Below are 27,908 nucleotides of genomic sequence, written 5' to 3'. Positions count from 1 at the left end.
GGTTCGATTCTCAGCACCACATAAAAATAAAATAAAGATGTTGTGTCCACCGAAAACTAAAAAATAAATATTAAAAAATTCTCTCTCTCTCTCTCTCTCTCTCTCTCTCAAAAAAAAAAAAAAGTTGCCTTTCTCTGATAACAAATCGGAGAAAGAATGAGAGGGAACTAGGAAAGAAGTGGAAGTTTCATAGGTTGTTTTGATACATTGTATTTTCAAACTGGATTCTGAAGAAGGTGAGGCTGGTCCTATTATGCATTTCTCTCTGCCAAGTTTGAGGTCTGTTTGGCAAGTGCAGGCTAGTTTGTGCCTTCTGCCTTGTGAACCAGTGGGATACATACATTTGTCAGACTGGAACCACCAAGATGATACTTCTTTCTCTTTGTCTCTCTGTATATACGATCTCAGTCTGTCTCTTAGTCTTTCTGCCTCTGTCTCTATCACTCTGCCTCTTTTTCTCCTTCTTCTTCCTTGCACATGTGCACATAAGTAGACATCACATGAATACATACACACCACTATACTCCTATCCAACTCATTGCATTAAAGATTTGAGTTGGTTACTTTGCAGTAGGCATATATTTTCAAGAGTGGCCTGAGATAGAAACTTGGTTGAAGAACCATAGAAAAATATCAGACCCTCAAGGTCCATGTATCTAGTAATTCATCTTCATCTGGCCAAGCAAGGATCCTGTGATTCATACTTATCAAAATTGCCTAAGACTGCTTTCAAAACTAGAAATTTTATTTTTAAGTTGCAACACTATAACAAAAGGCAGATTAACAAGAGAAAGGCATGATACGTATTTTTTTAAGCAAATTTTTATGTAACCTGAGAACCTTCTTAAATTATGGCCAAACAATCCAGGGGGGTGGGGGGAAAACTGTGTATTTTGATGCTTAGTTTCCATGACAAATGGACAGTGGGATAAAATATTAGACAAAAAAGGTTTGACCTAATGGTGGTAAATTATGGAAAACTTAGCAAAACCCATTTTTTCAGATTCTTGACATTTCTGTGTAGCATTTCTTTTCTCCAGGTATTGGGAAGGATACCTGTCACATGAGGCTTTTATGACATACTGTCAGGAAGATGGGTCAGTAACCACCTCTCACACAGAACGTAGCAAAAGGTCAGAGAATGACATTAATGCTTTTGTTGCTGTCTAAATTTTTAAGATGCCATATCTTGGGGTAGTGTGTTCTGAGCTTGGACAACAATTATGCCAAAAGTTTTTGCTAGGCTTGACGGCACATGCCTGTAATCCCAGCAGCTCAGGAGGCTGAGGCAGGAGGATTGCAAGTTTAAGGACAGCCTCAGCAATTTATTGAGGCCCTAAGGAACTTAGTGAGACCCTGTCTCAAAAGAAAATAAATACATAAAAAGGACTGGGGATGAAGCTCAATGGTTAAGTACCCCTGAGTTCAATCCCTGGTACAAAAAAAAAAAAAAAAAAAAAAAAGAAGAAAGAAAGAAAAGAAAAGAAAAGAATTATTAACATAGAGGGAATCTTGTACCATCATAGAATGACCAACACCCTCTGAGGCAGTCAGAACTAGCTGCATGGACCTGAGCCAATTACTCTCGCCAAGTTTTCTTTCTCATCTATATAGCACCATTTTGCAGGGTTCTTGTGAGGGTTAAGCAAAAGAACATTCTTGGAGTCATTCAGCAGAATATCTGAGAATCTGACAATCATGTTCTGTAGATCCTTTCACTCTCTTTGAGAAAATTTCTCAGGATGGAAACAATTTGGGGAGAGAAAATTAATAACACATTAGAAAATAATCAGATATATTTCAGTATTCTTAAAGGAATATTGCATATTTAAACTCTAGAAGCCTAATATCTTTGTATTCATTAGAGTTCAATAATCGTTTCTATTTCATTAGGTAAAGTATTCTCTTCCTTGTTGTTTCTTAAGCATTCTAATCATGCCCATTAAATGAAGTAGGAAAAAAAAAAAGAAACCTTTAAAAATAAAAGTCTGTGGAATCACTTCTCAGCTCAAACCCCACTGGCTCATTTTTTCAACCAAGGTAAAAATTCTTGTTCTTGATAATGTTGGCAAGTTCCTATGCAGTAGGATTCCCCTGCCCCAACAACAACAAAAAGAATCCCTTGCCCTCAACTTCTCTGTATTTCCATTTCTGTCTTCCAACATGCCAGGCATGTTTCTGCCTCAGGATCTTTGTATATACCTTCTGTTGCCTAGAACAATGATCTTCCACATATCAGCCAAGTGCATTTCCTCACCTTCTTCTGCGGGGGATTTCTTCAGAAGGCACTCCAGTCTACAGTTTATATTTTATATTTTTAATCTGTGGCAGCTACTATCTGACCTTGTGCCCTGATTCTGAGGCCCCCTAAAAGTTCCACATTGACTCTGTTCATTACCATAGCACAAATCAGCATCCGTTTAGAAAGTCTGATAAATAAGCAGGCTTCAAGAACGTAAATACAAGCAGAATTATTCCATTTTGAAGACCCATAAAGGGGCTTGGGTTGAAGTTCAGTGGTAGAGCACTTGCCTAGCACATGAGAGGCACTGGGTTTAATCCTCAGAACCACATAAAAATTTAAATAAATGAAATTATTGTGTCCATCTACAACTAATAATAAAAAAAGACCCAGAAATCCCAGAAAGGTCTTTTGACATGGATGGATGCCTGTGCTAAATAGAACTAGCAAAAATCTTAACCTATTGGGAAGGATACCTGTCACATGAGGCTTTTAAACTCTATAAAACTAGACTTTACTTGAGCTTCAAAATGGACATTAAGTCTCTTAGAAGAAAAAATAAATAAGTATAAAAACTGATTAAATGGTATGGTGAATCTTAAAATGCATATTGTAGACATTAGACATTGCTGTTATAAGAAAGAGTATTTGTGGAGTTTATCTGTATATCTCAATTGTTAACTAGATCATACTTTACTTTTCTGCTGAAAGTTTGTAGGTACATAATTGTGGTAAGTGTGTGTGTGTGTGTGTGTGTGTGTGTGTGTGTGTGTGTGTGTGTGAGAGAGAGAGAGAGAGAGAGAGAGAGAGAGAGAGAGAGTGTCTTTGTCTATATCTCTATTTGTCCAAATGAAATAAAAATTCAGGGACAGGTCACTCTCTCTCTCTCCTCTCTCTGTCTCTTCTCTTTCTGCTTTATTTATTCACTCAAGGCATAAATGAAACCTGTTCTAAAAGTCCTTCCTGACTCTCCTGCCATCTCTTCTGCCACCATGTCCTCCTTTAGCACATATACTCTTTGTTGAAAGTGCTGATATAGTAATAGTCTCATTCTTATCAGATGTAAGTTCTGGTTATGTTTAGTTTATTCATAATTTCTTTTGAAGTAATAACAGTACTTGGCATAATAAGTGCTTAAGAATACTGGCTTAATGAACAGGTGAATTAATCCAGTGTCAGCTAGATATGAAGGACTTTGCTAAACTCTAAAAGATGTTTATTATTAGAAATGGTTTTTGCCCTCACAGAGCTTGCAATGTTGTTGGGGAAATAAAACACACTTTCCTAGCATAATGTAATGCCATAGTTTATTAGAAACAAAATGCTTGCAATAATCAGTATTGCTGGAGATCAGAGATTAGCCTGATCCTTTGGCTGCACTATAGGGAAAGATAGTTTCCCAAATTTGGGTGGAAAGAAAAGGAAAATGTGGTGGAACAGCAGGAGCCTTGCATGGCTCAGAGTCATCATCGTGGTGGGTTCATGTAAATAATTAGTGGTGGGATTCAAATATAGATTCATCCTGTGGAAAATTCTCAGTGTGAGCTGAGCTGTGGAGCTATTAACTCAGTGGCTACAAAGAAGCTGTGGTCCATTCTGAGCAAAGAAAGGACGTGATGGAATCATCCTTTTAATAAGGTTAATATGTGGTGACTGAGTGCAGCATGGATTATCTGTTGGCAAATAAAGGACATGTTTGTGTGAACTTGTGTACTGATATGATAGGCGAGTGCCTGTCTGATTAATTATAAACTCCCATGGGACAGATAAGCAGGTGAATGAAGGGCATGAATTCATCGAGACTCAAACTCAAACCTTACATGTGAGAGGATTATTGGGGAAGGAAGCTGTAGCATACACAGCTTTAAATTTACAAGCAGAATTAAACTTCTCCACCAATCCTGTAGCTTGTGTTTCTAGGTGAGGCTAATAAATATAAAAGAGTAACTAAATCTGGATTTGGTTAGTTATGTTGCTGTTTTATTATTTTTGTTTTATATTTTGGGCATAAGGGGGGTATGCTTTTAATTCCTTCAATGTCTCAGTAATGTTTAGGGACCTGATGGAAATATGATTTAATTCACTAGAATATAATGCAGGCAGCAGAGCCCAACTGTCCTGGATTTCAATTACAGTGCTGTTTTCACTAGTGATATTGGGGCAGTCACAACTTGAGCCTATTTTGCTACAATTAATATGTAGTAGGCTCATTAAAAATGTAATCAAATTCACAGAATATGTAAATACATACATATATATACAAATACTCCTTTTAATATGATAGTTAATAAATTATTTTATGTGGAGCACTGTGTTTAACAGTCATATTTATTATCTACATTGAGATTCAGTAAAATCTTAATTTGGTCCTCCTTCCCCAAAGAGAATTGTGCCCTACAGTGAAAACCAAATGTTCTGTATTTTGTGTGCCATTATTCCATTGTACATCTATGTATGTGAATGTGTATATCTATACACATGTGTGGAGGGGGAATAAAAGGTGAATAAAGGCACAGGTTACAGTGACAACCCACTAGGTCACTCTGAAAGAATCGAGACTTTGACAGCCTTCCACGATACAATGAGTTTTGCTGTTGATTTTTCATTGATCTCCTTGCCTAGCCCAGAATGGTACTGGCTGATTTCCTTTTTCTGTCCACCTGGTTTGGGGCAGGAAACATAATGTTGTAGAATATGTATATCTGTTTCCTAAGGGTGTTTTTTTTTTAATGTCTTAGGTTTTCATTGTATTTTGTTCATCCCCCTCCTCATAGTTTCTGTGCTAAATCTTTCCTAAGATTTCACTACTAAAGCCTTAGTTTGTTTGCCTATTTAATCCTTATCCACAAAAAGAAAACAAAAACAAAAACAAAAACAAACTCCTACTGGACACATTTCAGTGTGCAATGCATTCCAAACTTCCTGAGTTGAAAGACAAACTGCTTTCTGAGAAGCTTTGGGATTCCTCAAATTTTAGGATACCCATATTTCAGATAAAGTGTCTTTGGCAACAAGAACATAAACTCACTTTTACTTCAGACACTGTATAGATTTTTATTAAAGTACATTGGAATTTTATTAGTAGTGATTTTTGATAAACCGCCCAGCCTTATAAATGCTTCAGGTTTTCATATTTTAGTCCTATTCTTTGCCTTTCAGAAAAGTTCTAAACACACACACACACACATATTTGGAATGACTAATCAAAGGCTTTTTTGTCCTCTGGGAGTCAAGGAATTCTTACAACTATTTCATTATCCCTAGAATATGACATGGCCACATGAATTATCCCTAGAATATGACATGGCCACATGAGCTATTAAGTGCCCATACAGTGTTACCATAACCTGTGAATATAAACTGATTCACAGATTTATACAGCGCAATGAAATTTTGGTAAAAAGTATTAATAACTTTGGGGAATATGCAAACTCTAAATGGCCAGTAGGTTTCACCCTGAATGCCAACTCTGATAAGATGTAATTATCTAAGTTGCTTTGAGGAGGATTCTTGGCTCTATCTACTTTACCAGGAATGAATGCCACAATTAAGTAGTGATGTCTTTGATGTGACAGGATTGGGAAGTTTAGCAATCATGTGTGGGATTTTCACATAGCTTATTAAATAAACAAATATGAAAGCAAAAGAGCTGAGGTACAGAGAATTTATATAGTTTGCAAGTTTAGAGTGTGTCATTAATGTGCATTTGGAGTTTGAACTGAAGAAACTCAAAGATCTATTTCAAAAGTTGAATATTATTGATAATATGGAGAGAAACAGGAATGTAATTTCTTGGTGAAGTCATTTAAACTTGGGTCTCTTAAAGTTGTAAGGTTCTGCTCATGAGCGGTGGTCAGCCTCTGGCTTTGAAGTTACATTAACCTAAGTTCAGATTCTAGACCCCACCAATTTAGGCCAATTTCTTCAGCTCCTGTTTCCTCATTTACAAAATTAGGTTGTTGTGAGGTATATGAGATGCTTCATATAATGCTAAATGCCCAACCAATTCATTCAATTGTAGTAGCTATTGTTTGCTATACTAGACTACTAAGGTAAATGAACTTACTTAGACTCTGTCAGCTTTTGTCTTTGTTACTAAAATAGCTAACAAGAACACTGTAGAGGAGGAAATATTTTTTTGGTTCACGGATTTAGAAGTCTCATTCCAATTCAGTTGACTGCATTGCAGAAACATCATGGTGGAAGGGCATGGATGAGAAAATCTGCTCAGTTCATGGTAGCAAGGAAGCAGAGAGAGATTATGGAGCCAGGAAAAATATAAATTTTTTCAGGGCATGCCCCAAATGTCCTCTTCCAACAATGAGGTCCTGCCTTCCAGTAGTCCATTCAGCTAGCAATGGATAAATCCTTTGGATGGAGATACGATGTTCTCTTTGTCTCACCACAGTATTAGAGATCTATACATTTTTTTTTTTTTGAGGTCAGAACACATATGATGCTGTCATTACTTAAAAGCCTTACCTTTGAATCTTGGTGCATTGTAGACCACACTTTGAATACATGAGTTTATGAGGAGATATTTCAGATTCAAGTCATAACATCACTGAAACGAAAGATCTCTTGGATCAGCAAACACTATGAGCTTGCTCTCTGGTGTAAGGCTTCTCCATATGGAAATTGAAGGTGGAGGACGGGAGGTATCTTTTGAAAATGCTTTGGGGGAAAATAAGAAAAAAAATGCAACGTGTTTTTTTCTATTAGTACCATCCTTTTTTTTTTTTTTTTTTTTCCTTTGTTCTAATTTACCCAGATTCTCTGATTAAAACTAGAGGTATAACGCTCCCTATTTGCTTTTTCAAGGAATCCTTCTAGATTGTATTCTCAGGTAAAAACTTTTTATATTTTAATGACTTCATTAGAATTCTTCCCTCCTTGCCCCTTTCTTCAGGAATTGTCATTTATATTAAAATTCATGTTCAAAGCATATCTAAGCAAGAAGGTGGCTTTTTGGGTTCATGTTCTAATTGATGACACAAACTACTAATTAAATGCATCTGTGTCTAATCAAAACATATCTAGAATTCAGCTGTGCAGCTGTGCACCAGGGGAGCTGCTTGGCAGATTTGATTGGTGATGGCATAAGTGCATAGTTTGTCCCTCGGTCAGTGGTTTCAAAATATGGCAAAATCTCAGACCAGGAGCTATGAAAAAATCACTGCAGTGCTGTCTTTGCCCCACCCCTAATTTTGGCACCCTAAGATTTGTTTTTAAATCTCCCAATGAAATTATTGATCATCAACCAGAAATGAAAATTATGTATAGTACCTTGTATTTTGATGAAATCAAAATAGTGCCTTATTTGATCCAGAGTTCTTAATTTCATTTGTCTTTTCTTTACAATCCTAATTTAGTCCTTTTGGTTTTCTTATTGCCCCTTGCTTGACATCCCAGTGGTAATTTTTAAGTTGTTGAAAACTGCAGCTGTGTTTTACACAGCTTTTTTTACACAGAAGAGGCAGGCGAGTCTGGCTTTATTTCAATGTTGGTATATGCAAAGGTCCTGTTTATAATAGTCTACTCTTTGGAAATGTCACTTATTGTAGTTCTTGCATGATCCTAAGAAGTTTATAGTGGTTAACTGTGGGTAGCTCCCACATAGAACAATGATTATTCCTGACAAATGATAATGATAATGCTAACAACGTGGTTCATTTTAAATTTTAAAATTATTAACTTGAATTACTTGGTTTTTATCATCACAGTTGTATTTGTTCATAAAAATATTCCCACCATTTTCATGCTTCTAGTACGAAAGATAAATCTGCCCTCAAGTTGACATATGTATTCAAATTATCACAGAGAGGCCTTGGGTAAATAAAATAAAATTTAAATCCTATGTTCTTCATCTCTTGTTTCTCTCACCAGTCTTTCTCAGGTTATGGTTTGATCTTTTTTGCTTCTAGTTTTTAATTTAAACCTCCTCATGTCAAGTAGCTACTTACTATGTGATGGGTTGAGTTGATTGCTAATTATGTTTGCACATTCCTTCACTACTTCTTACAGACTGGTATGAAAGAGGTCAGCGAAACTGAGGCCCACTGTGATAAGCAGGGTGTTGAATTGAATAGGAGTTTGAACCTAGATCTCTCTAATTGTTGTAGTTTTTATATATATTTTTTCTCCCAGGCAATCTGCGTGAGGCAAAAAAAACAACACAATACTTTAGCCTAAGTAGGTAAAGAAACAGATATTTTAGAATCAGATGAATTGTAAAAAAGTGACCAAACAAATAGCTTAAAAAAAAAATAAACAGACTCTATTAAAAGGAAAAGTGAAAGAAGAGAAACAAAGATACCACGTCTTTTTATTTTGTGAGGCCACAGCAGAAATGAAAAGAGATAACCAGGGGGGTCAAGGTGTACTTTCAGGTGGAGGATCTAAACCTTTAGATCCCAAACACATGAATACTTCTCACGTGTGTGTGGTTCTGGGAAGGTAAACCCAGGGCCTTGTGCATGCTAGACAATCACTGTACCACTGAGCTTCAACCCAGCTCTCAAGCACAAGAATAGATGCCTGACCCAGATCCAAAAGAGGAGCAGGAGCCAGATTGGTTTTGTTGATGAATAGTCTTATATGCCCATTATGCAATAAATATTCCCTGCTGCATGAATATTTAAGAAATTGAAAGAAAGCTTCTGTGACTGCCTTACTTAATTTAATGCCAAAACTTAATCTTTACAGAAGCTATCAATCGTTAAAATATCAAAGACGTGCACAGGTGTGCACAAAGAAAGCTTCCTTGACAACAACTATGCATCCATTTCATTTCACGTTATTAAGGTCCACTTTGAATTTTCGTTCCAGGAATCAGGACCAAAATTTATATTTGGCACTGGAAATAGACATATTTTCTCCTATAAAGAGTTTGTAGCTCTCTGGTTTATAGAGCATGAGAAAGAAATCTTACTGCCTTTTGCACCAATTTTAAAGAGCAAATCCTTCTCTGATTTAAATGTTTTTTTTTTGTTCAAATCTTTTGATATCATAAAGATGGTAACAATGAAAGTCTACATGAAAAGAGATAAGCAAGGTAGAAAAATGATGCAAACTCAATTCAACAAGATATCTGTAAACCCAGAACTAAAAACCAGTTTGTATTTCTTTTTATATTCTTGATAATAGGAGTTCTGTGAACAAATATCCATCCTGAATTTTACTAAAAATTCCATTACTTGATGCCAAATATATTATGTTTGCCTGGGTCCTTTCTAGTCAAATATATAAAGAAAGTTATTGAAATGTGGAAAGAGCTGTAGAATAAATCTTTTGCAAGCACAATTTAGGGCTGTGGGGCCAAAAGGAAGTCAGAATTTCAATTTTCTCTTTATAACCAAGGGTTTTGCATTTAGAAAATAATTCAAGGTTCAGTTTAAGAAATGATGCCATTTGATTTCTGCTAGTCATTCATCTTCTCTATTCAGATCCTGATAAATTTGGCTTCTAAGTGCTTTGGTCTATATTTTTTCTATATCTTTGTTCAGTATTCTGTTTGAAAAGAGTCATCTAATTACTTAGTTAACAGTGGGCTGTGCACAGTAGATCCTTGAAACTAAGCGCTCCAAGGTGAGATAACCTAAATATTATTCTCTTTTTTCTTTGCCTCTTCCACTTCCTTTGTGACTTACTTGAAAATGATCTCTCCCCCAACTCACCTATCTCCCTTTCTTCCCCAGCATCTTCCCTGCCCCCTCCACCCCAGGGCTAATTTCTAGAGTTTTAGAGAGTTGCATCTGTTCTTTCCAGGGTAATGAGTATAAAAGCCCCTCATCCATGAAAGTCATTTGGAATCCTCTACTCAACCTAGTGCTGAAGGAATGGATTTTACACTCCAGGAGGTGACAGCATGCTGAAGGGAGGGCAAATGATCAAAACATCCAACTTACCCAATCCCCTTACTTCTCTTTTGCTTCACTTTCCTCATGCGCATACCACAGACGGCTGGGCTGGTTAGTCTCTAGGATCCTTCTCAGTGGTACTGATATCCTGTGGTGCTGGGAACTGGTTGCTCCTTTTGAGACAGCTTTGTGGGCAGAGGATAGGAGGTGAGCTGGCATGGCAGTTGCTCCTGTTTGATAATCGAGAAGTCGGAACTGGCCTTAGGAGGGCTGTCAATCCAACCACACAGAGAAGATCCAACGGAAATGTGGGATCTACAGCTCGTATCTAATATTGAATCAGCACTCAGAACAAAATGAAATTAAAACAAAACAAAACAAAAATCCTCCTGAAAGGCATTTCACCTTGAAGGATTCTCATCGTCAGCCGAGTGTGCCTCTGCTACTCGGGAGCGCTGCTAAGAGTTCACATGTAATTTTACATTTGGCACAAAGCCAATTGTCAAAGCCAAGAGAGAAGTCAGGGTTCAGGCTTCCTTAGGCTTCCCCCTACCACCCCCACTGCTGAGTGGCTCGAATTTATGATTTTTCCCAGACAGGGAGAGATGATCCGATTTGAGCCCCAGGCAGTCACTGCGGCTCCTTTGTTGGTTCCCCTGCCTGGCAGAGAGAGGTCTGCTATGGCCTGACTGAAATGTGTCAGTGGCAGCAGTTGCTGCCATCCCTCTGGCACAGCCCTGCCACTCTCAAGCCACTGGGGGCATCCTGTACAAAATGCTTCCTGACAGCGGGGCCCCAGCCACATGGAGAGATCAAGTGGCAAGGTGCAGAGGTGAGAGGATTTGCTTAAAGGGGGAAACTAAATCCGTCCATCATCATCTTTCCTTTATGAACCGGTGACTGCAGAAATGTCAGAGAGAGCCAGGCTTTTAGGCAACCTACCTTCCCCTAGCAATGATGCAAACTTGAAGCAATCTAGTATAAACTTACCCGGCTCCCAACAGCCCAGTGTTGTCAAACTGTTGGCAGAGCAATGATGGTGTAGCCTGTGCCTTCGGAAGAGGAAAACATAAAGGTGATGGTGACTCATAGATTTGGTCATCATAGCATTTGTGTGACCATGCAAAAGGGGCCTTCCAGTTTCTAAATCCTCCAGCTGCAGAGACTGTAAGAAAAAGCTTTGTGCTTTGTTTTTCATAGCCCCAACAATATTCAATTCAGGGAGATTTGGTCTGGGAAGGAGATGGGAGGAGGAATGGAGAACATCTTAGTCATGTCCTGCTTACACTCTTCTAGTGTATCTGTCTCACTCTTCTCCCTGACATCTTTGCTGGATAAAAGAGAGGGAAAATAGCTTATATTTGGAAGACAGGAGTGTTAGGAGAAATTACCAAGCACTCAGAGAAATAACATCAACAAAAATGAAAATTGTGAAATAGTAAGATATCCAATGATATCTTAGACTCTGTTTTGTGTCCTTGATTGTTATTTTATTCAATCATGTATTTATTAGAAAACCCATTAATTCACTCAATAAATTACTGCTGGGCATCCCCTATGGTCAAGACGCTGAGGTTAGTCCTGAGTCTATAACAGTGACCAGGAAACAACCAGGCCATTGCCTTCCTAGCCATTTTTATAAACAAATTCACAAACTACAAAATGAAGATTGTAGGAAGTGCCAAATGAAAAATAAATAGGCTGAGAGGGTGTCTGGGGCAGTACAGGAAGTGAAGGATGGAGAAGACTTCTGTGAGGTTCATTGAGGATTGAAACATGACAGTGAGCTACCACAGGAAGGAGAAAGGAAGAACATTCTAGGCTTCCTGTGTTGCCGTATTCTCAGTTGCTCAGGGACCTTGTGCATCTGCTGTTTCTTCTTCCATCTTCATTCTCAGGTATCATTACTTTCTAATAATGTTACCTTGGGCAAGTTTCATCTCTTTCATGTTCTTTCCTTGTCTGAAAAAATGAGGATAATAGAAAAGGTTGAGTGGGATTTCAACATAAAGTGAAAACCACCATGGTACCTGGTACCTCGTAGTAGCAACAAATCTTAGCTCCCTTTTCACACTTCCCAAACTTTTCACTTAAGTTCTGTCATAACACTTCCTTTCGAATTCCTAAGTAGAACAGAAGTGACAGCCCTTCTAGAGATATTTTAATGATGCCATGTTGGTCCTCTCTGTCTGGGCAAGGTGGTGGTTGGGGTAGCACGACATGGAAGAATGTCTCAGGCTCTTGAAATCAAATGATGTTGACAGCTGTCTACAATTTTTGTTAAGCTCTGCAGGCTGGAAAGCATGATTTTCAGCTCTGTCTTTGAGGACGTAAGATCAAAGTGGCTGGTTCTTGCTTGGAAAAATGGTTATGTGGGAGGTAAGCCTGTTCCTTTGTGCAGCTTCCCAGGCTCTTTCTTCATCTCTACACATCACTCAACCCCTCCTGGAAGTGCCCGCACTATGTCCCCTTGCTGTCCTCAGCTGGATATCAACCAAGGTGTTAGCCAGTAACAGATTCTTCCTGATGGTTTCCCCTGTACGGTTTTACACCTGTCATGAAACTTGTTTAAAACTCATTTTGCACACCATATTTAAATTTTATTGTGTGAAAAATTTTTCTCCTGGGATGAATTGGAATCTATAAGAGGAAATGCTACAGAAAAGAAGCCTTTGAGCACAAACTGTCCTAACAGGAGGACAGTGGAGATAATTGACTCTTTCTTGACATAAAGGTAGAAAATCTCTTTGTTCTGATTTGAGATCTTGCCCATGAGATTGATTTCCTTTCCTTTACACATGCATAGAAATGCTTATCTGCCATTCTTACCTTTCTTTTCCTTTGGAGATAGGGAAGAAAGAAAGAGGTGTGAGTTTGTAAATGGAACTCTGACATGTTCTGAGATCAACTTTCCTTAAAATCTACATTGTCTTTCATGGACTCCTCCTCTGTAAATACTGTTGGAAGTCATATGACCTTCCCAAGACTACCACACGTTTCTGTGGAATTTACATTCCTGTGAGACTCCTGGCTCTTTGTTTCCAATGTGTTGATATTTTCTTATTCTCTATTATTTTGTGATTTTTTTCTTGTTTCTTCATAGTATCCATCTGCATATTGACTGAAACACTCTCTTGATTCTACTTTTCTCCTTTGGATCCCATTCAGAAGACAGACCCAATATAGAGGATTTTTTAACTCACTGTATAATGAGATACATTTGAAATATGAATGTTAGCATTACTCTTCCTGAGGAGCACCTCTATCACTCCCATGAACTTGGACTCCAGCTTTCCTCTTGATTCTATGAGCCAACTTGAATCCCCTGAGCTCACTTGGCAGTGATTCCTACTGTGTCCCCATAGTTTCTCTCCCAATGTAAGACACTTTGGAGTGATAGTTGTTACAAACCAGAGCTGTTCCAGGGAAATGGGTGCATTATCACACAAATAGCACCAATATAGCCAGCAGGTAGACTAATATTGAACTTTTGTGGCTCTCTTTACCTGCTTCTGATTACTCTAGCTGTGATGCAGTTTCTGTCTTATTCTTGACTTGAAGCACTGTCTGCTTATACTATTGTCCTTTTCAGAACTCTCTGACACTCATATTTTTACCCCTTCATGAACTTTGGCTTGAACTGATGATATAAAAAACTAGGCTACTGGAAGGGTGATACATACTCTCAAAGCCTTATCACATGAACTGATATCTAACTCCAGAACAGGTGCAAGAGGGATGAGGATGAGGTTTCAGGAGGGATACAGAGTCAAGTTGGTCTTTGCTGAGGTTCACATTTTCAGAATGCAAATGCTTGAAACAGCATTGTCTTTTTTCCTCTCATTATCTCAACCTTCTGATGAACAACATCAAGAACAAAAAGATCTGCACCGAGTTTCCAATTGGTTTTATAATGAGATCATTATCCTAGCTTGATCATGTCTTGGAAGACACTTTCCAGGCCATAAACTGCAGTGGAACAGAAGGTCCTGAAAGAATCCACATGAATAGTGGTAGGACCATAAACAGTTGACTTGACTCTCCTGTTCCCTTTGGTGGCAGTTTGTGTGAGGTGACTATTTAAAAACAAAACAAAAACAAAAACAAACAAAAAAAAAACACATTGAAATCTGCAAGCTCACCTCTTTGGTACATTTCTGGAGATGTAAGAAAAATGAAAAGAATTTTGGATATTTTTTTCCCAAACAGGAACTTCATGGTAATCTCATTATTGATAATTGCAAAGGAAAAAGCACTCAAATGCAAAAATTAATGTCCAATTTGCCTTTTAATGGACTGAAGCAAATCAAATGGCTAGTGCAATCCAATGAAATAAGGAGTTTAAAAATAAAAATTAAAAAAATCTAAAAAAAACTTGATTAAATTTGTTCTGTCCTCATTCAAACTTGTATCCTTGATATGCCTTGGTTGTTAACAAATTTGCAAAATCATATTAAAATTACAGACTGTTTAATTTTTCCCCCTAATTATAAAGCTGACATTCTTAGTACCATGTGGCAGTTAAGAGGTCAGGTACTGAACCCAGCCACCTGAAAGCCCAGACATGTGGTGCCATTTACAAGCTTAACAAACCTCCTGAGCTCTCTGTTTCACATTTGTAAAGTGGCAGTAATAACAATACCTACCTTCTACCAAAAATTACATTGATTAATATATGGAAAGTTCTGAGAATAGTGCATCATATGTGTTCAGTAAATGTCAAAAATAAAAATTATAGAATAGTAAAACTGCAAAGAGATCATGACAAAAAGAACAAACCAAACTCAAGAACAAACAAATCACCTACAACCCAGAATCAAATACACTTAAATCTGGGATGCTTTCTTTTTAAGTAATGTATTTGTGTGTGTTTACAAATATACATATATAAATACACATATAAATATTCATGTATATATTCTATTTCAGACTGTATTAGCATCGTGCATTATCATAGCTTTATCACACTGTAAAAATGGCTGTGAATTCTTCAAAAATATTTTTTATATCTATGGACCTTTATTTTTATTCATTTATTTATATGTGGTGCTAAGAATTGAACTCAGTGCCTCATACATGCTAGGCAAGCGCTCTACCACTGAGCCTCAGCCTCAGCCCAGAATTTTTTTAACTGTACATTTTATTCAGTAAATGTTTTGCTTTCAGATAGAATTATTTTTATTTTTGGGGGGGACTGACTAAATTAAATTATTTAATTTATTTATTTAGAGAAATTATTATGTGGCATTTTGTTTGTGCAATATTTAAGTGAGGCACCATGCCTTGAGTTGAGAGGATTAAAAGAAGCACAAATTTAAGGGTTACACTTTTGTTAGTGTCTCCTAAAGAACTAATACTCTTTTGCTCCCTCTAGTTTATCTGTTTCCTCTGGCACTGAGGGCAAGGGTGGTATGTGAAATATATATTTTGGGGTTTTCATCAGCATGGTCTGTTCAGTGGGGAAGAGAGAGGGAGAGTTTTAGAAGATAATCAGAATAATATCCATCTCATACTAGTGTTATGAGAATTAAATTAAATAAAACCAGCATATAATGTGCTTAGCATATTGTTAATAAAATGTAATTAGCATTATTAATATTAATAAATTTTCCTTGTTCCCTTAAAGACTATACTTTAAGTGCCTCCAAATTAATAGGGAGAAATAAATTTAAATATTTGGATTTACCTCAGTCTGATTCAGACCTTTAATGGAAGGGGGGATTACGGAATGAAATTTCCTGATAATTACATTTCCTTGCATTAGTGAACATTTCCATCACTTTTATTTCTTCTCTACCACTTGAGGATATGAGAGGAGAAGAGGTTGGCCACAGGAGGCCATTTCAAGTTTCTGAGTCCAGGTTAGGCTTGCTTGAGTGACCAGCTCTGGGTACTTCTGGCCCAGATGGGCAAAGCTTCATTCCCACCCCTCTTGATTTCCCCTTTGTTCATTTAAGTGCCACCCCAGCTTTCTCGTCGGATTCCCTGTTGAGCTTCCTCCTCATGGTTGGGTAAGAATGGACCAGAAATGGATTTGCTCACTCTTCAGTTACCCGCATTATTATTTGCTTGGTTGATATCAAATGAAGCTGAACCAGCCTAGCTGTCTTGTGCAGCAAGATCACAAAGTCCTGTTTTGCCTAGCTCTGCATGACACGCAAGATTGCCATCTATATAAAAAGTCCAGCAGAAAGCACGTCGCCTATGTGAAACACAAGTCTGAGACTTGCCTTATTCTCCCATGTTTCTAGCTTGTCTGAATAATAGAGGCAGATCCAAGGAAAGTTGTATCAAGGAATTATTTGCAAAATACCTTATCTTCAAATAAAGTGTAGTCAGTGTCGAATTTCATCCTCAAATTCCCTGGAGACAGAGGAGGAAAAATTCACGGTAACTTTTCCCCTTACTCTCTTTGTCTCCTCCCACCGCTTCTTTCTCTCACCACGTGTTGTATATAGTATCATGTCTATCACTCTCACATAGAAGGAAGAAAAAAAGGAAAGGAGGGATGAGGGAGGGATAGAGTGGGGGAGGAAAAGATTGAGGAAGAAATAAGGACCTGATTTTGATTTTGTCATGGAGAGAAAAAGTCATGGTGTAATAATAATAAACCATTTAAATTTGTTGCAAAGATGATGTTTTTAGGTTGACCATTAAAATAGAAAAAAATTAATATTAGTGTGTATTTTTTTTTATATTGATAGAGTCAGTATTACTGTTTCAGGATTGTAGAGATTAAAAACTATTTGGTCAAATATGGCTTCCTGGTCTGGTACATATAAATCCGCTTTGTGACCATGTTAGTAGAAGCACACTAATGGCTCTGAGGAACAGATAAGAGGAAGAAATGGACTTAACTTCCTTTGTCTACAGAGGCAAAGCTTATTTGCCATGGACTCTTCCTTCCCAGTCTCTTCTGTCTCCTTCCCTTCTTCCTTACCCCTCCCGATGCCCCTCCCTTTGTTCCTTCCTTCCTAATAGCAAACTTATTTCTCAGTTGTATGAATTAGAAAATTTGGGCACTTTGCTGTAGGCCTCCTTGCTAATCCCACAGTCAGCCAACTTCTGGCCCCAGCAGTCCATTGCTTTGCTTCTAAACTGGAATTGCTGGTGTACATATGCATTTCCTTCCTGAAGATTGCCTACTAGGCCCATCAAGGAGGACAGGGACATGATTCAGATACGGATATGTCATCAAGGAGCATGGAATTTAAGGGGACAAGATAAGACATGTACACAATTCTGAAAATTCCCAAGTAGAAATTGATAAATCTCATTTGAGAATTACAGATAAAGGGCTATGCATATTCAGAACGAGGAAATGTTTCTTCTTGCCTGTTTGCTCTCAGTGACTAGCAAGAAATGACTGAGAGAAATGATATAATTATATCGTTCAGGTGTGGGCACAGCTGGAATTATTAAAAGACACTCGTGTTCAGAATAAACAGAGCATTGTGTGAAGCCACCCATAGGCTACCTGGAGGTTCCTTTAATGGTACCCCCATTGAATAGCCAGAAGCTCTACCTCCCACCCCTTTTCTACTCCCCTAGTCCCTTTGTTATCCTTAGCCTCTTCTCAGCTTTGGCTATTCTGATGGATCATTGTTTCGTTGTTTTTTTTTTTTTTCCCTCCTTTTCTTTTTCATTCTATTCTCTTACACACTATGTCCTCAGCATACCAAACATATCATATTCCCCCCAATAATACTATGAGCTAACTAATTATATGACATATGTTTTTTAAAAAGGGATTGTTTGAGAGAGAACGAGTGATTTTTCCAAGTCTACCCAGAGGTTAATGTCAGAAAGAGATCTCAAACCCAAGTCCATGTTCACCTCATGTAAGTTCCTGCTAGGGTACAAAACTATACATCATATATCTAGTAGGGTCGTTGATGGATTTTCTGTGCTGCTTGTGGACACATTCAGAGACAAAATGCTGCCTGTCTTTAATCCAACCCAGTTCTTTGGTTATTGAAGTTACAGAATGAAAATGTGCAGGGACTTTATAAAAAGTGCAAATAAAAATGATAGGATGTAAATTATACTACAAAATACACACCCATGTGTACTTTAGTTCTGCCGCAAACTCGCAGATACATGCACTCACTCTCACAGGCAGGCAAACACCAGTTTGCAGTCAGAAAATTCAACAAAGGAACCATCACTGACGATGGCACACCTGTTGGTCAGCAGAGGTGCAGACACAAAAGGGAGAGCTGCTCTAGGTAAGAATAAAGAGGAAACCAACGGGGAGATGAGATAAAATTGGGGGCTGGCTGTAGTCCAACAGGAAATCATCCCCAGAAACATGCTGTTACGTAGTCCACCAGTTCTATTGAATTGGTTCCTGACATGCAGAACAGACTGCTGGTTGTTATGCCAGAATCCCTCCCACTCAACAAATGCCCCCTTTTTACTACAGACCAGTGGATCTGCAGAGGGAGAGTTTTTCATAATATGCATGTCTGCATCTAAATGGAAATGGAAATTGCTGAGGTCACCATCAGCTATCTTATTTTCAACTTGAAAGAAAAATCTGTCTTTTAATTTTCTCATATGTGCAAATGTGAATAGTTTTGTGCTTTAATGCATGATGTTTAAGCAGTTAAAATTTCTTTAGAAATAATGCCTTAACAGATTTGGTAATTATGTTATTTGGACCATAAATAAAAAGTCGGATTTTCACTATTAGATTTTAAAAATTATATGCACTTTTCTTTTAGTCTAATCACCCCTTTAATAGTTGTGTTCCCCAGTATTAGTCAACTGATAATGGATTGGTGGAACCCTCTATTCAGTTACTGTTCATTTCCAGGGTATCATTCTTAAGAAAATTGTGTCAAGTAACTAGAGTAGGACCCCCTCTGTCTTTCTCCATCCATGTGTCTACCTATCTATCCGTACATCCATCTACCTATTACTATGTTTGTACATACACACACACACACACACACACAAAGATTCTCAAGCATGTTACTAACCAAAAATGACTAGAAAGATCAAAGTTGCCTTTACTCTTCAGCCCTATAACTAATTCTAACATCTTCATCTTCAAATTATAAATTCTCGTGCTGTTGCTGACCTGGGCATGCTTGTTCTGGAGGCCTGTATTTGCTGCCACATTCCCTCAGTGATCATTTAACTGACATTTGCAGGTTTTCTGCTGGTTGCACAAGTCTTGATCTTTGAGCCTGTAACCCTGGCCTTGAGGAGCACTCAGTCCTTGGAGAGGAAAACAAATAAGAAGTTTAGAGTGCTCTGTGATACATTGCAAGCAAAGCAGGCCAAAAAAAAAAAAAAAAAAAAAAAAAAAAAACAACTCTGATAATTTGAATTTTTCCCAGGACAGCTACTATGCTATGCTGAGTATTTTATAAAGATTTTGCTGTTTAGAGGTCACTATGACCCTGGGTGGTGGATATTATTTTTTTACTGATATAAATTAAAAAATTTGTTTTAGTAAGACCTTAATGATTGGCACTTTCAAATTAGAATAATCAAAATGAAGTTCAAGAAAGGATTTTTTTTTTTAAATGTGGGTGGTTTGGTGAACTACAGAGGAGACAGTAACTACCCTGCAGCTAGGAAGGGAAGGGTGATCACTACTCATAGGCCTGAGAGACAGAGAGAAGGGTAGGATGCCAGGAGTCAGAAGGAAGGAATCAGGCAGAAGTCACCTTAAAAGCAAAGGTACTTAATTGAAAGTCACAGAGTCCAGCAGATCCCACATGGAGGGAACCGGGGGAATAATTGACTTGCCTTTATCTTGCTCCCTACCTCCAGTCTCTTCCTGGGATGAAGAAGATCTCGAACTAGAGGGCAAAGGAGGCCATTGATTTTGTACTGCAATCCCTTGTTCTACCAGGGTGGAGAAGTGAGAGAATGGATGGGGTGGGGAGGAGGGCAAACATAAATCACATGGTACATTTTGATATTTGTAGAAGGCCATATAAGCAGTTGTAGAATGGAATAAGTAATCCCAGATGCAACTTTCCAAATGCACCTGTGTATATCATGTGCATCGGTTGGCAGCAGCTGCAGTTTTACACACTGACATTGGGTGCCATTGTATCTTCCTGCATCCACATTTCTGATTCTTCTTATTTATATCTAGCTCAGGTGAGCAGAATGGCCGCAACTTATCCATCTGTCTATCTGTGTTTACCAAGCGAATGGATTTGCGTTTCCAGAACCTGACTTTACTCTCCTGTTTTCTTCCCTGTCCTTGGGGAGTACAACATCCAGATGGCAAAAAGATGAACGGGTGGCCTATTTGACTCATGCTCTTTGTGATGTCAGTAATAAATAACCTTATAAGCATATTCAATCTTATACTCTTGTGAGGATTTTTCACTTTTATTATTCATTTCCGAGAATCACTTTGTAAACTAGGTCAGTCACATGCTTTATATTTATCAAAACTTAAATCTTTATTCAAATAGTTTGACATTCAGTGCAATTCAGCAACCATCTATAAAGCACCTAATATGTGCTGGGCTAATTTTAGATGTAAACATTTGGGCATATCAATGGACAACAAGAATGTGTTCTTGTTAAGTGAGGAAAAATGGAAAATAAACACAAATAAAGGTAAATTATAGAGAATGGTTAAATGAAATAAGTGTTTTATGACAAGAAAAAGCAGAGTTGGGTAAGGGAGAATGGAAACAGTAAGAAATTTTCAGTAAGTTGTCTAGGGGAGTCATTATGAGAAAGTGACATTTGAACATAAAACAGAAAGAGGTGAGTCTGTGGATATGGTAGAGAGGATAAAGAGGAGGTTAGGGAGGAGTGTGCCTGGATTATGCATTAAGTATCAGGGTTCCTGTGTGTCTGGAAGGGAAAGGGGGAGGGAGGGCAATCAGGGAAGAAAATAAAGAAAATTGGGTATAGAAATGCTTCAAAGCACTTTGGGACACTGGAGGAACTTTAGATTTTTATCTAAGTGAGATGGGAAGCCAATGGTGGGTTTTGACTGGAAAAGGTTCTGATGTAACTTGTATGTTAGGTAAGTCTTTTTATTGTTGAGAAAAAATTATGGCAGGAGAAGAGTAGAAACTGGAAGGCTTATATTAAGTAATAAATTTATATTGTCAAAAACTACTTGTACTGGGGCACACACTTACAATTTATATTATCAAAAACTACTTTTACAGCAGGGGCACATACCTATAATCCTAGCTAATTGGGATGGTGAAGTAGGAGGATCACAAGTTCAAAGCTAGTCTCAGCAACTTAGTGATACCCTGTCTCAAAAAAAAAAAAAAATGCTGGGTATGTAGCTCAGTTTAATTAACTAAACCCTTGGGTTTAATTCCTAGTACTAGAAAAAGAGAGACAAAAAGAATCCTCGTAAAAATGAAAGGAAGTAATCACAGAAGGATGCAAGTTGTCTTTTAAAAGACCAATCTAATCATGCTGTTCTCCCTGCTTGAGTATCATGCATGGAAGTATTTGTCTCTCAGTTCTTCACTTATTTATTCATACAGTTATTTTTTTAAAGTTTATTATATATCTACCAAGTGCCAGGAGACATTCTGGATGCTGGTGACAAAACACATTGGTTCTGCACTCAGTGAACTTACATTATAGCAAAGATGACAATCTAAGTTATTTAAGTTCCTTAACTATGCAACGTCACTCTGTTTTCTATTTTCATCATCAAGGTCTGGTCTTAATACACCACTTGACATTCTCAAATATGTCAGTCTACACTTTGAATGTGAATAAATTTGGTCATTTCTTATGTTCCAGAGGGTTTAAGAGAGTCTATGTTTCTTTGAGATTGCTTTGTTTCTGTGAGTTTATCTAGGACAAGCCAGCTTTGTAGTTAATAATATTTGTGGCCACCTTAAAGGTTCAGAATATTGTTCCCAGATGGCAAAAAACTGCCATCACTCTGTAGAGGACAGTATGGTTTCAAGTCTGAAGCTAGTAAAATGAGATGAGAACCCTCTGAATAATGGGGTTCTAATGGTTCTCTCTGTGGCCTGTTAGCCTGGGTGTTTCATCAGGATAGAAGAATTCAGCTGTGAATGGCTAAGTGGAGAATTTCCCAGAGATGAGCCAATTTGACTTTCCTCATTCAGTGGGCAGCCTGGATGTTGAGTAAGGCAGCAAACCAACTATTTGTCTACAAAGTGTAAAGACACTTGGAGTAGCTAGACAATGCTGTGAATTTTCATTTAATGGTAAATTTTCCAGGGACATTAAATTTCTTGTTTCATGGGTAAATAGCATCAGATAAGTTTAGCACAATCAAATATTATGCAACCTCTGATATATGATATTGGTACTCAAGATGGAAAAGATGGAGTGTTTTGAAAACAGATTCATAGAAATTATTTTACATGAATATGGTAGAGTGGATGCATTAATGCAGTTTCTCTTTCTAACTATATTCTAGGTAATTAATCTGTCCATCTAGCTTTTACCTAATTATTATATCAAGGTATAATGTAAAGGATATTTGAAGTTGAAAATGACAGATTTAGTACCACCTGTATCAAAGAGTAGTTCTGTGACTTTAATTAAGACATCTGATCTCAGTTCCTTCTACTTTGAAATGGAAATATTACTTACAATTATTTGAACTATCCTCTGGGAGGATCAAGTGAGATAATGAGTGGGAAAATATTTTATAAGCTATAATGCAATAAAAAATCCATTGGTTATTGTTATTGCTCTTCTACTTTTTCCTTTGTGTACTATATGATCATATGGTCAAATATTAAGCTGCTGTTATGATTATAGAGTAGGAAGAAAATTCACACACACACACACACATGCACACACACACACACACAACTCTTCCTATGGCTACTTCAGGGAAAAAAAATTGTTCCATGCAGGGCAACACACACACATGCAAACACACACACACATACAGGCACATGTGTATTCACACAGATTGAAGTCCAGTCTCCTTAAATCATCATGAATTGTAGATGATCGTCACCTTCTCACAGACTTGAGTAATAACTTTGAGAGGGAGTCTCTTAGATAAATCAGTTATATTGGGATAAAATAACTATGAATGTGGCTTCTACTTGCTAAAGTTACTCCTGATTTTCAGTTTCATTTAAATCAATGAATATTGTTTCAATGATTCAGGACAACCAAATAAAATAGGTTTACATTATACTTCTGCAAAATAATCTTGTGTGAGTGAAATAATCGATTTATAATTTGTATTCTGCACATGCTTCAAGTTGCCAATCATTCCAGTGGAACCTCTGGCCAGTAGGTTCTTAGTCAAATAAGGTTAACAGCATCTAACATTTACTTCACATCAACTCTATGCCGGGAATCGTGCTAACTCCATGCATGCATCTTCTATTAATCTTTCCATCAACACTTTAGGATAGATGTCAGTGTTCCTTGTTTTTTTGGGGGGATTGGGCTATTAATTTAAAGGACCCTGAACTTTAGGGTTCTCCACCTCCAGGACCTGGGCTTTTAATTGTAATATTTCCATGCCTCCCAATTTAAGAGAGGTCTTAAAAGAGACAAGAAAGGGGGAAGAGTATGAACCTCTACACTATTACCCTCTTATAAAGCACTATTTGTAATTACTTCCCCAAAGTCCCCATCCCCTTAATACCACTTAATACCTTATAACATTACAACAGGGATTAAGTTTTGACATAAAGTTTGGAGGGGACACATTAAAACCCATGTAGATGGTAAGACATATTTTTTATTAATTGATTTATTTGATGTATTTAGTATCACTTGGCTGGTTAGTAGGAGGAGAAATGTCTAGATTGTGGGGAAATAGATGTCCAGGCCAACATTTTGGTACATGATGGTACAGAAAAATAATTGGGTAAGTCTGTGGACCTGCTGGTGATGTCAGCTGAATTAGACCATCCAAATACTGAGCTACCTCTGGTCATTAGACTAGAATAGGGAATGGATTGATTAGATTAAATTAGTTCAAGAACAAACTCATTCTGTCCTCTGTACTTGAGGATCACTCTGTCGGAAATCATCACTTGTTTTTGTCTTCTTTCTTCTAGAGGTTTCTTTCATGCTCATAAATATCTCATTTTTTCTGTTGTAGATAAAATAACAATATCAACAGCATGTGAAAATAGATACTACCATTGGATGCTCATCATATGTCAAGCACAGTGGAGATGAATTTAATATATTGCCTAATGTAAATAGTAAGTCTAGCAAACATCATCAGTTCCCTACCCCCATCAGTCTCGATCCTCATGGGTTCCAGTTATTGCTGGTGTTTTTATTTACAAATTCTCACCTGACTCTCAAAGATCTAATATCTTAATTTTTTTAAAGCCAAGTTAATGCTGAATTCTTGCATGATTTTATTTGGTGTATTAGTAAATAATACCAACATGCAGAAAGGCCAAACTTAAAGGTAGTAAGAACCAGTTTCTAATCAATTTGTTTGTTAAAATTATTAATCTCTACCCACAATACAAAAATCCATTCCTAAAGTAATTCTTAAATAAATTTCTCACAAGTTTATTAGTAATGACTTTTAAAAACATTCTGCTCTATTAAATATAAAATATTGTTAGATACCTTATCTAAAATGTTTGAATCACCTCTGGAAAGGAAACAAGGGAAACTACCCCATTTACATTAGCCTCGAAAAAAAATAAAATAAAATACTTGGAAATCAACCTAACAAAAGAGGTGAAAGACCTCTACAACAAAAACTACAGAACACTAAAGAGAGAAATTAAAGAAGACCTTAGAAGATGGAAAAATCTCCCTTGTTCTTGGATAGGCAGAATTAATATTGTCAAAATGACCATACTACGTAAAGCACTATACAGATTTGATGCAATTCCAATCAAAATTCCAATGGCATTCCTCATAGAAATGGAAAAAGCAGTCATGAAATTCTTCTGGAAAAACAAGAGACCCAGAATACCTAAAGCAATCCTTAGCAAGAAGAGCAAAGCAGGTGGCATCACTATATCAGACCTTAAACTAAACTACAGAGCAATAGTAACAAAACAGGATGGTATTGTCACCAAAACAGACTGGTAGACCAATGATACAGAATAGAGGATACAGAGACTAACTCACATAATTACAATTATCTCATATTAGACAAAGGCACCAAAAACATACATTGGAGAAAAAATAGCCTCTTCAACAAATGGTGCTTGAAAATTGGAAACCCTATCTCTGACCATGCACAAAAGTCAACTCAAAGTGGATCAAGGACCTAGGAATTAAACCAGAGACCCAGGGCCTATTAGAAGAGAAAGTAGGCTCAAATCTCCATCATGTCGGATTAGGCCCCAACTTCCTTAATAAGAATTCTTTAGCACAAGAATTAAAATCAAGAATCAAATAAATGGGATGGATTCAAACTAAAAAGCTTTTTCTCAGTAAAAGAAACAATCAGTGAGGTGAATAGAGAGCCGACATCTTGGGAACAAATTTTTACCACTTGTACATCAGGTAGAGCACTAATCTCTAGAGTATATAAAGAGTTCAAAAAGCTAAACACAAAAAAAAAAAAAAAAACTAAATAGCCCAATCAATAAATGGTCCAAGGACCTGAACAGACACCTCTCAGAAGATAATGTACAATCAAGCAACAAATATATTAAAAACATGTTCAACATCTCTAGAAATTAGAGAAATGCAAATCAAAACTACTCTAAGATTTTATCTCAACTCCAGTCAGAATGGCAGGTATTAAGAACATAGACAACAATAATTGTTGGTGAGGATGCAGGGGGAAAGGCACATTTATACATAAATGCTGGTCGGACTGCAAATTGGTGCGACCAATATGGAAAGCAGCAGGAGGTTCCTTGAAAAGCTGGGAATGGAACCACTATTTGACCCAGCTATCCCACTCTCATTCTATAACCAAAGGACTTAAAAACAGCATGCTACAGGGACTCAGCCACATCAATATTTATAGCAGCACAATTCACAATAGCTAAACTGTGGAACCAACCTATATGCCCTTCAGTAGATGAATGGATGAAAAAAATGTGTATATACACACAATGGAATATTACTCAGCAATAAAAGAGAATAAAATCATGGCATTTGCAGGTAAATGGATGGAGTTGGAGAATATAATGCTAAGTGAAGTTAGCCAATCCCCCAAAACCAAAGGCTGCATGTTTTCTCTGATATAAGGAGGCTGTTTCATAATGGGGTTGGGAGGGAGAGCATGGGATGATTAGAGGAACTCTAGATAGGGCAAAGATGTGGGAGGGGAAGGGAGGGGACATGAGGGTAAAAAATGATGGTGGAATGACATAGGTATCATTACCCTAAGTACATGTATGAAGACACAAATGGTGTGACTGTACTTTGTGTTCAACCAGAGATATGAAAAATTGTGCTCTATATGTTTAATATGAATTGTAATGAATTCTGCCATCATATATAACAAATTAAAATAAAAAACAGGCAGAGGAGGATATAGAAATTGACAGACTGCAGTTAAATTTAAAATTTCTTGACCTCATATTCAATATGTTTGAAATTTTTGTTTTAAGATTTCTTAAGTTATGATTTTACCTGATACATAAAAACTGAAAAAAAAAAGTCTGATTTAGTCTTTTCCAGAATCAGTTTTAAGGGGCATGATTTCTCTCAGTGTATTTGCTCTGGTTAAAGAAAGCCTTGATCTACTTTCCCACTACATATAATATGCCTCCCTCACATTGGAAATGGTGATGTTCATTAGCGTGTGAAAAGCTCTGAGAAGTCCTTCAGAAACAGTCTGCTTTGGTTTATAGACCCCCCCTCCCCCGATCCAAAGTTTGCAATCTTGACTTTGGACTGTATCTCTCACATCCCAAAGAGAAATGCTCTCACTTTGTTACTTGTGTGTTGGAAGATAAGGTGAGCCTGAAATTTCTGGAGGAAGAAATATAAAATCCCAGGGAAACTCCCACTTGGTGGACAGTTCTTCTCTCTCCTTATAGGTTGGATTTCTAATTTCTTAACAACAGCAACAACAAAAAGTTTACAACATAGCTTGGATTTCTCATAGCAGCTATCTAACTTTGGAGATGGTAGCATTTGCTTTCCTTGGACTCCAGAGATAGGTGTGGAATGTCTTGCATTCTTTATCACCTTTCCTTTCATCCTTTTGTCCTTTCTTTTCTGGTTATTTCTGTCTTTTTTGTTTCTTTATTTTTTTTTCTCTTCCCCTCTGAATGTAGCTTCACTGTGAAACTTTAGTTTACTGCAAGGAGTAGCGTACTCTTCCTGAAGATGTAATTTGGAGGCCCTGATTTAAAATAGTCTCTGCAGATGTTTTCACTGAGTGAGCCCTTTAAAGCATCTCCTTGGGTGCACAAGGTCCTCTGCCTTTGTGTTTACCAAAGGGGCATAGTTAGCATCCAAATTAATGTGCAGCTATGATTACACTGGAACAAAGCAGGGGTTGTGTGATGACTCATTGGCTAAACTGTTTTTACATTCTTTTAACGGTTTATATGTGTGTGTTGGGTTTACAAGAGGAAGTACACAAATATCCATAAGCAGAAGCGCAGTCACGTGGAGAGACCTTTATGTAGCATTCTGGCACTATTACTACCCACTGCCAAAATGGGACTCTGTAATAATTCTGCAAATTCAGACTTCATCTGGGATAACTCTCTGTGTTATATTATTGTAAAGCCTTGCTAGTATCACCATGGTTTCCTTTACACAAAAGAAATTAAATACATCTCATAACTAAGTCTAATATTAGCTCACATCTGCAAAAGGGAAGAACAAGGAGAAAGGTTTCAAATTAATATTTTGAGTAATGCAGCTCACCAATGCTGGTCAGGGGTTGGTTG

At 37.3% G+C, this 27,908-nt stretch overlaps 1 protein-coding gene across 15 annotated transcripts in view; it reads left to right on the top strand.

The window, feature by feature from the left end:
- Window positions 1-27,908, top strand: part of Lrrc4c (leucine rich repeat containing 4C) — a 1,168,074-nt gene that overhangs the window by 1,094,357 nt on the left and 45,809 nt on the right. Inside the window, exon 2 of one of the 15 annotated variants that reach the window (XM_058583399.1) lies at window positions 24,170-24,275. The exons of the other annotated variants lie outside the window; for them this stretch is intronic. The gene's annotated coding sequence lies outside the window, so the exon portion shown is untranslated. The remainder of the gene's footprint in view (window positions 1-24,169; window positions 24,276-27,908) is intronic. 15 annotated transcript variants of the gene reach the window in all.

This window comes from Marmota monax, unplaced genomic scaffold (genome assembly GCF_021218885.2).
Source record: "Marmota monax isolate L192 unplaced genomic scaffold, Marmota_monax_Labrador192_F-V1.1 WCK01_AAM20220418_F8-fsc00047, whole genome shotgun sequence".
NCBI classification, from domain to species: domain Eukaryota; kingdom Metazoa; phylum Chordata; class Mammalia; order Rodentia; family Sciuridae; genus Marmota; species Marmota monax.
Note: the sequence above shows the minus strand (reverse complement) of the source record. Positions and strands in the feature narration are given on the sequence as shown.